Here is an 18,040-nt window from a genome sequence, read left to right on the forward strand (position 1 = left end):
CCCGCAACCGGCCTACAGGACGCTCGACCGCATACTCCCGAGAACCAGAGAGGCGAGTGGGACTCGCCGGTAAAAATCAGAGATAATGCAGACCTCTAGTGATCACGTCACGTGACTGTAGCTTCTGACATAGGACGATGTCGTGCACTTGATAAATGACGCTCGACCGCATACTCCCGAGAACCAGAGAGGCGAGTGGGACTCGCCGGTAAAAATCAGAGATAATGCAGACCTCTAGTGATCACGTCACGTGACTGTAGCTTCTGACATAGGACGATGTCGTGCACTTGATAAATGTAACCAGACAAAACATGGGCGCCCGCAGGATATTTTCCAGGGGGGGGGGGCACATTAACACTTTTCTAGATCAACTTTCCTGTTATAAAGAAGATAAATTATTTCGTTTCATTACCTACCTAGATGACGATGATGCGCAAGCAGCCCCACCCCCACCCATTTTCGTTGCAGCGCTTTGCTGCTCTGAAACCGTTGGCTACTTTATGGCCGGAATGAATGGATATTTAGCCTTTAGTTCAGAGATTTTGACCACAAAATTTTGTGTTTCCTCTTCTGTGATTCATTATCAAAAGGTTGAGTTCTTAAAATGGTTACAAATGATATAATGATCAGTTCGTATTTCCAAAAATTAGAAATCAAGCAATTCTTAAATTGGTAATGTTAACTATGGTTAGTCCACACCAAAGTTAATAAACAATGTTGACGAAACAAAGTTAGTAAACAATGTTAACGAAAACATTTCTCAATATGTCAATAAACTTTTGTTAACAAACTTCTTTAACATTGTGTCCACACCAAAATTGTTTGTGAGGTTACAATAGATAGGGTCAGGAAGAAGAACATACCTACAGCTGCCGCTTTCATTATTTTAACTAGTGCAATTAGAGAAAAGCGCAGACGCACAGTGTAGCAAAGAAAAATATTGGTAAAGCGTTTAGAATTAAGTTTGGAGAGGACACTTATGTCAGAACTTTTAATTACTGGGCGAGTTGGCCGTGCGGTTAGGAGCGCGCAGCTGTGAGCTCGCATCCGGGAGGTAGTGGGTTCGAACCCCACTGCCAGCAGCCCTGAAGATGGTTTTCCGTGGTTTCCTATTTTCCTATTTTCACACCAGGCAAAAGGCCACGACCGCTTTCTCTCCATTCCTAAGCCTTTCCTGTCCATTCGTCGTAATAAGAACTATCTGTGTCGGTGCGACTTAAAGCAAATACCAAACCAAACCCCATGGCACTAGAGCCCTTGAAGGGCCTTGGCCTACCAAGCGACCGCTGCTCAGCCCGAAGGCCTGCAGATTGTGAGGTGTCGTGTGGTCAGCACGACGAATCCTCTCGGCCGTTATTCTTGGCTTTCTAGACCAGGGCCGCTATCTCACCGTCAGATAGCTCCTCAATTCTAATCACGTAGGCTGAGTGGACCTCGAACCAGCCCTCAGGTCCAGGTAAAAATCCCTGGCCTGGCCGGGAATCGAACCCGGGACCTCCGGGTAAGAGGCAGGCACGCTACACCTATACCACGGAGCCGGCACTTAAAGCAAATAGCAAATTAAAAAAAGAACTTTTAATTCATGATGCAGCAGGTTTTCAAAATTTTCTGAGAATGTCCCCACATGACTTTGAGTTCCTGTTGACAGTAATCGGGCCTGAAATTGCAAGAAATGATACAAATTATCGGAATGCCATCTCTATTAATGTTAGGCTAGGTAGAACTTTTAAGATTCGTAACAACTGGTGACTCCTACACTTCACTTACGTATTTGTATGGTGAATCGATTCGATTTTGAGTATTCCGCGCTACGAATTTGCGTGTTCTAATTGCGTCTTTGCGCATGTGCGAACCGAAATGTTAACGAAAACACGAAATGTTAAAGAAAAGTTTCATTCACAAAAGTTAAAGAAATTTTGTTTAGCAACATGCTCGAAAAGTTAATGAACACGTTATTTTGTTTATTAACACACGGAAATGTTCATGAACATTGTTCATTAACAATGTTTATTAACAAAGTTAACAAAAACATCTCGGTGTGGACGCACCATCGGATTTTCTAAACAAATGGATATATTTTGAGATAATACCAAGTCACTATGTTAAATTCAACTGTAGAAATATCTCTAAAACTCATCCTGGCTAATTATTCGAATAGCACACACAATGGGATAATTTGTCAGTTACTTAAAAATAATATTCCCAAATGTTTAAAAAAATCTAGTTTTGTACTCACCGTTACAGTGGATCATCACGTTTTTCCTCTTCTTCACAGCCAATCATGAATATCTTGCAGTGCTCTTGTTAGAATAATGAAACACTTGTACGGAATGACAAAATTTGTAATGTTCATTTTATTTCCTCACACACTTAGTTTCACGGCAGTGATAAAAAGCACTAGCTACGCAAATGTTCTGTCTACTTTAAATGAGAAGAAAAAAGTACGAATCAAAAATCTGTACTGATTTAGCAGCTTTAGGAATATGAAGGCTTAGTTTCGTAATACGATTTCCAGCATACAAATTCATTCAATTAAAACATATCTATCACATGACAAATATTATCCATCATTTTTATTAAAATGGACGTAAACCACGCTAAAATCTGATTAATAGTTTAAATTACTTTTTTAAACCACGCTTAAATCTGATTAATAGTTTAAATTACTTTTTTTAAGTAATATATCCCTAAACAACAGAATCGGGTAAGAGAAGTTGCATTCTTCTAGGAGCTTCTCTGGAAAATCGTGTAAGAACGTTTTTAATAAACTTCTGTTTGTCCTCGGCTATTCTTTCACGGTGCAAAGACAGCATGCAAAGCCCACTAAGTCGATCGTTTGTCATTGTTGATCTAAGCCAAGATTTCACCCTACGAAGCGTGCTGAAACTCCTCTCCGCTGTGCACGTTGTCGCGGGCAGGGATATACAAATTTCTAAAACAACACCTACGCTTGGGTAAAAATCCTTACTTTCTTTTAAAAGTTCCAGGAAATTCATATCTGGTTTACAGTCCTTGGTTTGCCACACGTCATACCACAACTCTGCGTCCACCATTAACCTGTCTATGTTGTAGATATTAGAAACAACTTTCATGGAATGCAAAAAATCTACCTTTCTTAATGTCTTCATAACACAAGGATGGAGAGAATACAGCATCAGTATGGTTTTGTTTTGTTCTCCAAAACGCGACTCTAGAGACTTTATCAGTGAGTCCATGTAGGGAATGTAGATTGAAACTCTGTAATAGTCCTCGGCCATAGTTTCATTGTGGTTCGCCCTGTGACGCTGCTTGGCAGCGAGGCGAGGGATCGTTATTTCAAATCCACTATTGGAAGCTGTGTCCTCAGCATCTACCATTATTCTTTGAAAGTGGGTGATTGCGTCTGATCGTTGCTTTTTAAAAAGGTCCAGTATCAACAAGATATGTTCTCTAACTTTGAAGAGCTCCAGTCCTTCCGCTTGAAGGGAGTTTGTTACGGGTTCTAAAATACCACTGTGTTTTGACATTACGTGAATTGCAACAATAAAGGCCGAGTTCGATGCTGAACAGTGAAGATTATGTGCACGTTGTCGAGTCTTGGAATTGAAACTTCGGCATTTAGAAATATTTTCGAGAGCCTTCATGATACTGGAAAAGTTTTCTGAAAAGAGCCTAATGCTTTTGTACTTTGAGGACCATCGTGTTTCACAGAAAAGAGGCAAGTTACAGATCTGCTTTCTTCGGAGTGGACTTTCACGAAAAAAGTTAATTATTTCCTTGATGGTACCTGCCGCATTATTCACAACAGTGAGTTCATTGAGGTCGTTTATTACCAGGTTAAGTTTATGACTAGCACAGTGACATAAAATAGCCTTTTGATACCTATCTTGTATTAATTTTGCAACTCCACCTTCACGTCCTGCCATAGTAGCACAACCGTCGTATCCTTGACCACATAATTTGGTTAAATCCAGACCAGAGCTTGTTAAAAAATTCAAAATTGAATTTGCAATTGACTTGGCATTCATTTCTTCCAAAGGCTGAAACCCAAGGAATTCTTCACATACTTTCAAATCATAACTAGATGTATTCTTGACGAACCGAATTCCAATAGACAGCTGCTCGGTTCCGGATATGTCAGCTGTCTCGTCAGCAATAACAGAGAAAGCATTGCATGAATTTGCTTCCGTAACCAGTATCTCTCGTAATTCCTGTTCACAAAATCTTATCATTTCATTTTGAATTCGATGAGAAGTGTACTTGGAATTTTTTGCAGAATTTGAGAGGTGTTCTTGTAGTTGAGCATCTCCCGCCTCAAGACGGAATTCCAATAAATCATGGAAAATTCCGCTGTCTGAAGTTTTCCCTCGAAGTGATATATCATGAGTGCCACAGAAAATGATAGTTGACAAAATTGGTTCCAGCTTCTTTCTATTTTGTTCAATCTGATGGTGGAGACTACTATTTATTTGATCAGCCACCGTGAGTTGCCTTCCTTCGTAGATGTCCACAAAGTTTTTCGCCTTTTCTGATGATTCTCTATGCCAGTTTGATTTTATATGGTCTTTGGCGCTGGCATTGAAGTCCTTATATTTTGTGAAAGGTTTCGTAATGAATGAACCTTGAAGACCTCTTTTAACGCTCGGCTTAAACAGAACACACGTTCGGCATAAAGCACCCTTCAGTTCACGAGAATAGCAGAGCCACGTAGAATAATCCTTCAACCACTGGTGTCTGAAAGCGCGGCTGGTTCCAGCTCGCAAATCACCTTTAAAATCGTAGGTTACTTGTGGGACCCATGGTTTTAACAATAATTCATACTTAAGAGTGTCACATATATTTTCCTGCATTAAGAACATGCCAATGTCTTTTCTGTCACTTTCATCTTTCAGAAATACTTCCTTAATAATCCCCCCTTGCAGTTCCGCTTTATCACAGCATTGTTCTATATCTTGTGAAGATTCCAGTTCGCGAACACTGCACTCTTTGTTCTGTTCAACACTGTCACTTGACGCACTTATTTCCTCAGAACTTGCAGCCCCTTCACTTAAGTTACTAAGTTTAGATTCCAGTTCGCGAACACTGCACTCTTTGTTCTGTTCAACACTGTCACCTGACGCACTTATTTCCTCAGAACTTGCAGCCCCTTCACTTAAGTTACTAAGTTTAGCCTTTTTGAAAAACCGTCTTATATCCATTTCTAATGCATAAAAGTCGCTAAATCGTTTGATTGTATTCGCAATAACTTATAACCGTTAAATCAAATAGATAAAAATTACTAAATCACTTCTCACTCTAATAGCCGCTTTGATAACAACACAAACATCCCAGAATAAATGAACTATTATACAATGATTCGATTGTAGATGATTTAACACTACAAGTTAAGAACCTACTGTACGACAACAATGGCAGGCTACCATTCTCTTATAGCAATCGTCACTTTGTTCACAAGAAATTAGCTACCGTATTATTGCACGCCTTAAAAATAACAATATACAGAATTTCGCAGCACGAACAAAGATTGCGGTAAGATGAAACGGCGTAAAATTAGGCGAGAGCACAATAAATAATCCGCTTTGTAAGCACGACCTTACTGGACTAATGTCTTACCAGTCAGCAAACACGACCTTGGTTTAGGGGGTTGAACTTCGCTAGAAGTGTGGTAATGTATAAAAATATCTCCAGAACGTGCTTTCCCTTATGGTCACTGCCGAGGACAAATTCCTAAGGTACCGTACGAGGGGTGGCAAAAGTAGTTAGTCGGCACTCATGATGATGATTAGTGTAATGGAAACATACGGTACGTAAAACTAGGGTAGGCGTAACCACATTGGAAACTGAAGCAATATTTCCATTAGTAGCCTATTGTATGACATTATTAGAATATTTCTCTTAAATATAAAAACCAATATAACGTCAGCAACATTAAATCGTTTACAGAAATTTCCGGTTATAACAGATGTTTAGATGACTCACTGTATAATCTGGTATGATATTAAACAATTGAACATCAACCCTATTAGAAATCCAGGGCGGGCAAGTGCCCCCCCTTGCCCCCCCTTGCGGGCGCCCATGAGACAAAACTTACATAAAATGCCATTTCTCTTACTAGCAAATTTACTTAATTTACTGTCGTCAAAATGGTTACTTACTTTAATTTCCTGTCGAAGATCGGCTAAATAATCTCGTTCTCTATCACGAGACAAATGAATGTAGAAATCCTCTGATTGGCTGAGACCTGACATCGGCAATCAAGTTCTGGAGTAATTTATCGCTCTAATGTAACGGACTCGTCACTTCACCGGCATCTACTGCAACGAAATTCGCCATACACATAACCTCTATCTTTCTATCACTAATATGGACTCACCCTCATTTGATAACACGCCGTATTTTACTCTGCAACTGGGATTCAAATACTTCAGTGAATATATTTATTTTCACATCACATACTCAGCACGGACTTCAGTTCTGTCCATCTTCACTACCTGCTATCAACTGACTACCTCTTGCCTTCTGACGTCATACGATACTGTTTGGTTTGTTGCGCATGTTCCCGTAACATCTGGAATCATCCAGACGTATTTCTCCTCGATTATTTCCCCTCTAGTCTAGCATATAAAACCAGGCCTTTCTCCGGATTAATTGAGATGGACTTTAGCCTGTGTGGAGGGTGGAACACTAAACGTCGTCTCCGTAATTTGCGGACCTTGTGCACATGAGTGCTCTTTCTGTGCCAGTACTACAAACATCAAGATGAGGCATGACAAACAAATCATTCACTTTCTGTAAATATCAGCAGCTTCAAATGGAACAATTTTCCTCTCAAAATTTAATAGGGAGCATGGCATTTCCAGACCAGGATTCCATCTACTTTCAAACTATTTAATGTCTCCATTCATGAACTTAGTTGCGATTCTCTTTCGAGCTGTGCTTGTTCGGTATCTGGCACTCCGCGAGTCCTACACTCGCTTGTACGTGAACAGTGACTCGCATTCATGTTTACAGTTGCTCATGTTTCAATGTGACGTCTTGGAACAGCTTTATCGGATAATTGTGATTTCGGCTTGCTTGATAATCTTACTTAGTGTGAATTCATGCTGTGACTGACTGGTAAAAGCTGCAGTTCTAATTTATATTTTGGACTTCACTTCGAAGGACTTTGGTGTTGTGTACATTTTTTAAAATTCATATTTCTTGTTACTCTTGATTTTTCAATAGGTAGGCGTATTTTCCCTTTGCCTGCTTTTTCCTTTTCATTCCTGCTTCACTCTTCCTCATTTGGTTTGTTTCTTTCTTTCTTTCTCGTAGCTTTTATCTTGTATAAAGTTCCGACTCTTAAGGTTTATGGTTGGGAAAGCACCATAGTTGTATGTTTCTTGCTCTTTGTAAAATATTTGTAATAAGTTTTGTCTATTTCAATATATTTCTTCAAAAATTATGCTTCCCTCTTATTTTCTAATCCTGCCCTATCATGTTCCTAACTTATTTTCACACTCCCTGTTTTTCTAATGTTCATATGCACGGTTCCCACTGCGCTATTATGTTAGTTGGACGTGAATGTAATTAATCTTGGTACTTGGAAATTACCATTATTACCACGGCTCTATTTATCAATCCGTCATAATGGATGGTGTGAATTCCATAACATACTGATCCGGAAATGTTTCGCTGTTTTGAATATATATGGGGATCTTGCCTTAGTATACTTAATAATAATAATAATAATAATAATAATAATAATAATAATAATAATAATAATAATAAGGTAATTTAGGGATATCTCGACACCCTAAGCAAAAACCTGTAATTTTGATCATGCTTTATTTGCAAAATATTTCGAATATTTCCCTGGTGATTTTGTACACAGTTAGTTTATGTTTTCTATTATTTATGGCAAAAAATAACATCTCATAACATGTTAAATTATCAAATAAATAAAAGGTGCAATAATGTCCACTTTTCTCGCACGCAGGGAGAACCTGACACTAGGCAAGACCTCGGGAATAGTTACACAATTATTGTACACAGTGGGTACATATAAACTGTTCATGGTTTCCGTTTTCCACACATATCTCGTGGAACCATTTCCTTCATTCCCCACTACATTGGATCCGTGCGTCATTACGGCTGTCGTCACATAGTGCGCAGTAATTCTCAGACCAAAGAAGACTTTGAGAAACTAGCTCCCCCGTTGCACACGCCGAATTCTCATTGTTGTCCTTCGATTTGAAGGATTCTTTTCATTTTTGCGTTTCCTCTTTTTTAAATTTTCCCGGTAATCCTGTGAAGTCACCGTGGTGGATTCTTGCGGTCTTCTTCCTCTTCCTTTTCCAGATGGGAGTCTTAATATCGGAACAGGAGACAATTCCTGGACTGAGCAACTGAAAGGTGTTAATGCAAGTGAAACTTCATGTTCTTATGATAATGTAGGACTATTGGTATCAACTTCTACAGTAATATTTTCCCTAACATTTACATAATTTGAACCATTTTCGTCCAGCACAAGGTCATATTAAAAATGTCGTCTTGGAGGATATCGGGCTTGTACGGATAATTGCCACATTTCCTAAATACGCCGGTAACATTTTCTGACGTTGTCGATTTGTCCCATGCCAGCTTTAGAAGGTCTCCAAAATTATCTTTAGTGATCCCTTTTCCCGCGTGAGTGCGAACAAAGTTATTGGTGGTCTCTGTAAAACTGTCTGAAGCTCTTGAAGTAAGGCACATCTAGCGGGTGGCAGCCTTGAGCACTGTGGAGGAGGGGAGAGCACCACATCTCTATTCCTAAAGCTGATACCTTATCAAGCACATCCGGATCTTTGCAGTAGGTTGAGTGTCCGTCGATTATCAACCGAATCCTGCCCCGTGGTTTGTAACGGTTTAGGTGGTCAAGGAATACTGAAAATACCTCAGTGGTCATATACACTGATTCGGACATTTTAACAACTGATCCACTGGGCATTCCTTTTGAGTAAGTATCTCTTTGCCTTACCCCCTTCATTATAACCAAGAGTGGGATAGCATATCCAACAGCATTAGCACACACCATTACTGTTAACGTAGATCTCTTTTCTGCCATAGTGCTGTGAAACACGTTTTTCTTTCCTTTTTCACTGATAATCATATCTGCCTTAAATATGAGCTGAAAACCACTTATCGGCACTGAAACTAGTAGCAGGCTCTTGCAAAACCCAGTCATATTCAACCATTGTCTTTTGTTTATTAAATATGCTTTTTAACACCATTCCTCTGAATGAACCAAAAAGCTATTCCTCGTAAGTCGGTAACTGTTAATCCAAACCCTTTAGAATCGATATGAAAAAGATGGTTGACTAACTGGTCCTCTATAGCTTTGTTCATTGTTGCTCCCTTTTCCAGTTGCCTATTGGTGGATATACCCGATAGTATTCTGGATCTTAGTGTATTCCTTGGAACACTGAAATACTTCGCAGCTGTTGCCAAAAGAGTTCCATTTTCTTTCACGTCCTTAATAGCAGCTGTCATATCTTCTGCATTTCATCGTCCAAACAGACCGTACACGTATTTCCGCTGCCTCCTCCACATATAACCAGCTGGATGCAAAACTATCAACGCGAAACTTCTGCTTTGTTCTCAGTCTCCAACCTTCGTAATTTGAGTTTAACTTAACATAACAATACAAATATTATTATAAAAATCGCATTACAAAAATATTATAAATATCCTAATACTCTACATTGTCATCATTGATTAATCCTACTAAACTGTAGTATTAATGCACTATTAAACACTGTCCCCAAAAATGTATCCCGGTTTAGAGATTCAGGAAGATCTCGACAGTGTCGAGATCTCCCAGCTTGTCGTGTCTAGATCTCCCCGAGTTTCATTGGCAGGCAAGAGGTGGCAGAACTTACCAAGCTGAAGGTTTGGCGATTTGGAAATGACATGACCGCTTCTTCAAAACTTGTTTTGTGCGCCTAACCTCAAACATTATCTTAAACTTATCGCATATTCACCTATTTCGTTACACAACCTACTCATTATATTATAACAAGTTACTTTTAAATCATACATCACTTACTTACTCACTTTCAACTATTCATATACCTTGTATTTATAGTGATACTACCGAGCTCGATAGCTGCAGTCGCTTAAGTGCGGCCAGTATCCAGTATTCGGGAGATAGTAGGTTCGAACCCCACTGTCGGCAGCCCTGAAAATGGTTTTCCGTGGTTTCCCATTTTCACACCAGGAAAATGCTGGGTCTGTACCTTAATTAAGGCCACGGCCGCTTCCTTCCCACTCCTAGCCCTTTCCTGTCCCATCGTCGCCGTAAGACCAATCTGTGTCAGTGCGACGTAAAAAAAACAACTAGCAAAAATAGTGATATTCTTCAGTTAACAGGATGACCATGAGCACAAATCCATATGGCTCCAATAAATGTAGTTACAAGTTCGACCTGTAGAGTACTGTGGTTACCAGTGGCGCTAAGCTTAAAAGTGTCGAGTTCTCCCAAATGTCTGGGTCTTCCTAAGTTACCTTAATAATAATAATAATAATAATAATAATAATAATAATAATAATAATAATAATAACATAATCTTAGGATTATGGGTGAAGTACCTTGAACCAAGGACTCATTCTATCCTCAGTTCTCACTGCAGCCCAATTGTCAACATAAATGCCTTGGATTGATTTTCATAATCTACCCATAGTCACATAATCCCCCAGTACTGCTAACATATTCCCCTCGGTACTCTCGCATATGCCTTCTCTGTATCTACGCAACATAAACATAACTGTCCATTCATCTCGTAGCATTTTTCAATTACCTGGCGCATACTGAAAATCTGATCCTGACAACTCCTTTGTGGTGTGAACACACACTGGTTTTCATCCAACTTACTCTCAACCAATTTAATCTATTCCTGCTGTTTTATGACAATGGAGTTTAGTTACCATACTTTCCACTCCCTGAAGCGTAATTTCACTGACATCATTGTCCTCCTCCCTATGAGCTCGGTTGTTTGCCACGTCAACAGAAATATTTCCTTATAGGCTGAGAAGATTTTCAAAAGATTCCTTCCACCTGTCCAGTGGTTCTCTGGGATCTACTATGAGTTCACCTCATTCAGACAAAATAGCATTTATTTCCTTTTTCCCTCCCTTTCTATGATTCTTTATTACTATCCAGAAAGCTTTCCCCTGCCACTTGACAATGCTTTTCCCGGTTATTAGCAAAATCCTTCCATGATTTCTTCGACTCAACAACTATTTGTTCCGCTCTGTGTCTTTCATCTACGTACAGATTAACAATAACAAATTGCCGCATCTTTGGAGATATGAAATATAAGAAGTCCACTTCAGCTATATACGGCTTTGTACAGGCAGCCGAATGCGTTTATCAACACGGCCCGTACTTCTCACTATTTTTTCAGATGTTCTCATTCCATCCTCTCCCTTATCCCTTCTCTCGCCTCCTTGACATGCAGTTGCATATAGCATAATGAAAGTGTACGAGTAAGAAGAGCTCCCACAAAGCGCAGTGGGTCAGCTGTAAGCTACAGAATTCGTGCATACTTGAACAGCTACGTTCGAATCCCGATTTGAGCGATTTTTTGTTCCCAAACGAATACACACTGATGACGTCAGGCAACGAACATAACCGGGTGAGTTGGCCGTTGGGAGAGGGGCGCGCAGCTCTGAGATTGCATCCGGGAGATAGTGGGTTCGAACCCAGTGTCGGCAGCCGTGAAGATGGTTTTCCGCGGTTTCTCATTTTCACACCAGACAAATGCTGGGGCTGTACCGTAATTAAGGCCACGGCTGCTTCCTTCCCACTCCTAGCCCTTTCCTATCACATCGTCGCCATAAGACCTATCTGTGACGGTGCGACGTAAAACAAATTCTAGAAAAAACAAACAAAGCAACGAACATACCATGTTTGGTCGAGCTGACTTTGATGCTAAATGCTTTCTCCATTCTGACATGGGATATTATTCACACGCACCATAAGAGCAAGAGCTGGCTCTCATCCAAGGCGGCAAATTTAGCATTCGCTGGAGAGCGTTTTGGTGTGGCGTTCCACCTAGGGCTGTTCAGAGGTGGGTAGAACAGTGGCGCGTGTCAGGGAACATTGTAAGTCTACCGCGCTTTGGTTTAAAACGGGTTTCTCCTAAGGAAGTACACAGCAGGTTAGTTGAAACTCCAGAGGAGAACTCGTTCTTAAATTCGCGGAGCTCATGCAGGCGACCAGTGTTTCCCCGGATGTCCATACTCGGTTAATAAAAGATTATGAGAAGCCATACTCCACTGAAGAAAAGTTGATGCCAAAGAGTCTCTCGCCGATGAATATATGGTGGATCAGTGCGCCTTTGTCGAGTTAAATCGTAATTGGGATCATGTGATCTTTCCTGACGAGACTTCTTTCTGTTCAGAAGAGGTCGGGCCGGTTCATATTTGCAGGCGACGGGGAGCGCGATATGACAAAGGGTATATAAGCAAGGGTTCACGCTAGTGGCCGCATATCTGAGTCGTGTTGGGGTGGAGTGCTTCATCGGATGTATTACCCTCTTACACAGCACCTATATCTGGATATTCTGCAGAATATTATGGCTCCGAGTGTGAGAGCGACAGAAATAGAAATAGAAATATATTTATTTAAAGTTAATTACAAGTAGGACCAGAGGTCCCTTTGGCTGTAACTAACTGCCACTTTAACTTAAATGTATCACCTAACATACAAAATCTAATGAAAGAATACATAAAAAGCGTAAGATACATTTTCCTACTGAGGATATAAGAATAAGATTAAAAACTAAACATCTAGGAGGTTACAATAATACTTTAACATTTCATAAACATACACTATACTAACAAGGAACAGAAGACGAAACAGAAACCTAAGAATTTTAAAGCCGAGGATGAATTAAGAGTAAAACTGAGCATCTAAAATGTATCTAGGGGATTATGATATTTCGTACTATTTAATTAATTTGGTGAAAATTCATTTACATGGCTTAATAAGTGGAAAGGTAGCGGTATTTAAGATATTTTTCTGAGTTCCAACACTACTTTGCTGAATTTCATATAGTTTAAGATCGTTGTATAATTGAGAGGCAGTGACAATGAACGACTTACTGCACTTTACCGTACGATGCTGTGGAACCTGAAGGGTGTTAGCTGTAAACCTATTGTCCCGGTCGTGCACTTGACTCATCTGGACAAAGGACTTGGTCAAATATGAGGGAGCATTAGATTTTAAAATTCTCAGAAGTAAACAAGCAGCTGAGTATGATCGTCTATCCCTGAGTTTCAACCACTCTGCGGCTTTGTAGTAAGATGTACAAGGCAACTCACCATTCCACACGAGCGGTCGTGTTCTTGACTGGTTTTCAGAACAGGACTCCTTCGAACTGCTCAGTTGGGTCCCTCAAGGTCCAGCCTTCAATCCCATTGGAAAGGTGTAAACGCCATATAAATAAACACTGACCTCTATTTCCCCGGCGTTCGCATGATGCTTTGTGGAGCGTTATGTTGGATGCACGGGAGGCGGTCGCATTGATGAAGAATGTATTAGGAAGCTTGTGGAGTCAATGCTACGTCGAATCCGAAATGTTGTTCAGCCGATGGATGCTGGACGACGCATTATGTCATATCAGAACAGTCCTTTTCAGGACTAAACGAATTATAAACACAATGCCATATTTCACAAGGAATAGAATGAGACACGTTTGGTGAACGCAACACTCTAAAATGTTAGGGGGAAAAAAGGAATACGCAGTGTAGGTCTCGAACCTTAGTGCTCACCTCTACACGCGGGCACACTTGCTCGTAGCTAACTGGTATTTACAGGAACACCGTTAATATTGTAAAGCTATTCCCTGATGTACATGCCACGTAGCATATTTATTATATACTTATACCTCTGTGACCGTCCTTCGGGGGGCCAGTGATAATAAACTACGCGCTCATTATAAGCATCCGGAGTGGATGTGCAAAGACTCTTAGTACGGTGCAGTTACGCAATAGAGTAACAGTGTCTAGTAAAACATACCTGTCGATAACTGCATTCGAAACCACGACCGCTTGGTTAACAACAAAGTACCTTTCCCCTACACTAACCTAATACTGGCACGCCGTACAGAGCTTCACATCGAGCTTAACTTGCCAGGCGTCTTCCTCACTTCACATACCGGTACTTATTTAACCATTATGGCAGTTTCTCGTCCATTTCATTGTATTTTTTATGTTATTCTGATAGGCGGACAGTTGCATTGTGTACTGACAGTCGCGTCTCGTCAGGAACGTGTCGTTTAACAGTAAGCGAGTTGTATCACTTTTTGTTGTGGCTGTACCACCTCACCCGAGGACGATGATACCCGATACAGGACTTAAAATTTTTCATGGGCCAATTTTTGATTGTTCAACTGAACGAATCCATGTCTGCACCAATCCTTGTTTGGAGCCATTTCCTTTTCATGTTCACAAGCTGCCTTCACTTCATCATTCACCCAAGAGATGTTCGCTTTTTCCCATCTTTACACACAGAAGTTCTTAGGCATTGCCTTGCTCTTTCTACTACAGCATCCCTGTATGCTTACTGTCTATTGTTTGGAACTTTTCACTAAATCATATCCATGTACTTCTGTCTAATTTTCTCGTCCTGGAGATTTTCTACCCTTATTCGTCTGCAGACATATTTCATTTTCTCCACCCTAAGCCAAGAAATACTTCACTACAGATCGGGTAGTGGTCTGTATTATCAAAAATCCCCGGAATATCCGCACATTAGTAACAGATTTCCTGAATTCAAAGTCGGTTTTGATAGCCTATAGTCTATTATGGATCTGGGGTCCCTATCCTACCATGTGCCTTATGTTTGAATAATGTATTCGTTAGTGTTAATCGCATACTAGCAGAGAAGTCCAGTAAACGCTTTTCTATTAGCTTCCATATTTTGCACACATTTACCTATCACCTTCTCATAACCTCCAGTTCTACTTTTTTGCCTAGTTGTTTAACGTCGCACTAACACATCGGAGATTTCCGGCAACGGAAGGATACTAGGTTTGGGAAGATAGAGGCCGTGGCCTTAATTAAGGTGCAGCCCAGCATCTGCCTGGTGTGAAAATGTGAAACCACGGAAAACCATATTTAGGGCTGCTGACGGTGGGATTCGAAACTACTTCCTGTCCCATTTCCAACTGTCGTGTTGAAATCGCCTATTAGCACTATGCTACCCTTGTTGTTGGTCCTGGCTACGATGTCAGCCTCTTCAATCATATGTACCCTCACATGGTGAATAGACCGAGACAATTCTCGTCCTAATTCCTACAACTGCTAAATCTATTCACATCATTCTCTCATTTACTGCATAATAGAAACTATATTGCATGCAATAGTATTCCTGAAGAACAATCTTACCCCACACTCTGTCCTTCCCTTTTTAACACCTGTTAAGGACACTTTCTAATAACTTCATAGTTACTTCCCCTTATCCGAATATCATTAACTCCTAACACATCCAGACGCATCCTCTTTGCTGACTCAGCCAGTTCTACTTTCTTTCTTCCACAGTTCAACAACTTCAGTTTCGGAAAACGTAAACTAGAATATTTGATTTTGATAAAGTTAGGTCAATTTTAGAAAAAAGTAAATTAAATTTGGAAAAAATGAAGCCACAAGCTACAAACGGAAAATATTTAAAGTGAAAAGGGATGTATTAGGATGATTCAAGCAGTGATACTTTCTGATATTTCCAAATGAAGCAACATCTACTGTAGGCATTATTGTGGAGATTTTTTTATTGCAGGATATACCTTTTCAACTTCGATTTCGGAAAATTAAATTACAGTAGTGAACATCTCACATTAATTCCGGAAAAAAGCATTTTTAATTCGGAAGGAGGTAGGTCAATTTCTGAAAAAGTGAATTCAATTTCGGAAAAACATATTTCGGAAATTAATACAAAACAGAATAATTAATGACACGCTATATGAAATATATTTCAGAATACAAGGCCTTAATAATGCTTTATGTTGCTAGGTTACGAGTGTAATAAACAGTTTATTATAGCTATTTTACATAGAATCTAATTGCGTACTGTATGTAATCGTTGAAAAAGTAAGGACTCGTCTTCTGTGAAGTAATTGTGGGGAAACAAGCCACAAATCAAGCGCAAAAGAAGAGGCAGTGCCGGACGAATGCCGTAATCGTATCCTGAGATAAGTAGAAAATAGGAGAGACTGGAAGTTGATGGTCGCAGCTAATGGAGTTAATTAACATGATTAGTTAAGGAAGGAAGTGTTCCCCGAAAGGAATGCGGAGGAAAGCGCCGTTCTGCTTTGACAAAAGAAGATGTAGATTGTATGATTGGGTGGATTGAAGAAAACTGTCAATATACATTAAAACACATCTGTGAACGTCTTAGACAGGAAAAGGGTATCATCGTTTCGCAACAGACCATGTCCAGATCCTTTGACGGACGGTTAATGACTTACAAGAAAGTCTGCCACCTTCCCCACGGAGTAAACTCTGATGAGAATAAAATCCGAAGAAGAGCTTATCTAGAAAAGATGCTTGGATTTGCTGGTGAACAGAAACATATACTGTACTTGTCGATGAAACAAACTTCAGTCTCTACTACAGGAGAGGCGTGGGGCGTTCCCGACCTGGACAAAGAGATGTTAAGTTACCAAATAGTAAGGGAACAAATCTCCATATTGTGAGCTGCGTCTCTTCGACAAGTCTGAAATTCTCACAGAGAAAACGTGATGCATTCAAGAAGGATGATTTCCTGTGCTTCTTAAGACAAGTGGTAACAAACAAGGGTCACAACATTCAAGATATTATGATAGTTCTAGATAATGCTCCAGCCCATTCCCGTTGTGAAGAACCTATGCGAGAAGAACAGTTTTGGGGGGAGTCAGATTTATCGTCTAGCTCCTTACAGCTGCATGTTGGACTCAGCTGAACATATCTGGAGTGCTGTGATGACAGATATTAAGTGAGGTCTTCGTGGAAGGTACCACATGCTGATGAGGGGTAATCCAGAGGGTGCATCGACCCAAAAGGAATACCGTCTCGTTTCTTGGAGAGTATCGCTGATACTGCATTGCAGGTTGTCACCGTTCAAATGTGGCTCCTCTCAATCACGTGCAGAGGTATTTTCCTGGAGATATGAATCTAGACAATACGCCTATGTGAAGAGGAGAGCAACGATCTTGTTTGAACAGAAGAGCACGTACTTTCTTAATACTGTAAACAGTACGTGAATATAATACATTAAAAACAGAGGTATTAATTTCCTTCTTCTTCATAATCTATAGAAAATATTAACAATAACGTTGTTGACTTTACGTCTCACTAACTACTTTTGACGGTTTACGGAGACGCAGAAGTGCCAGAATATTGTCCGTCAGGAGATCCTTTACGTACCAGTAAATCTACCCACACGAGGCTGACGTATTTGAGCACATTCGAATACCACTGGACTGAGCCAGGATCGAACCTGCCAAGTTGGATTCAAAAGTCCAGCACCTCGGCCATCTGAGCCACTCAGCCCGGTAGAAAGCATTCCTTTATTTGTATCTGTTAACTGTAGGCTACAATTAAACATATATTAATGTTTAAACATATTTTAAAAGTCACGTGCATAAATGAACTTTTTCCGAAATTGACATTACTGTACTTTCTCCGAATTTAAATGAACTTTTACCGAAATTGAGGATACTTTTTACGAGTATAAATGGACGTTTTTCCGTAATTAAAGTTAAAAAGGTGTAGTTGCATGCTCCTATCAATTTCTATCATTTTCATTACGTGATCCCCCCGATCAGGTAAAGCCCAGTCAACAGAACACCAGATCTGTAACATGTGTACTTGACCTAAGATAAAAGCTCAATGTCCTACCACTGTTTTTTCTTATTAACATAAAATTGTGAGGCGTCCTATGGTGACCTCTGGCTCCCATTTACCTGCATTTTCGTAAAATTATGAATAATTATCATCATCATCATCGTCATTATCATCATTCATACGAAATATATAAATTAGAATCAAGTAATTTTAGTTG

This window comes from Anabrus simplex, chromosome 2 (assembly GCF_040414725.1).
Source record: "Anabrus simplex isolate iqAnaSimp1 chromosome 2, ASM4041472v1, whole genome shotgun sequence".
NCBI lineage: Eukaryota > Metazoa > Arthropoda > Insecta > Orthoptera > Tettigoniidae > Anabrus > Anabrus simplex.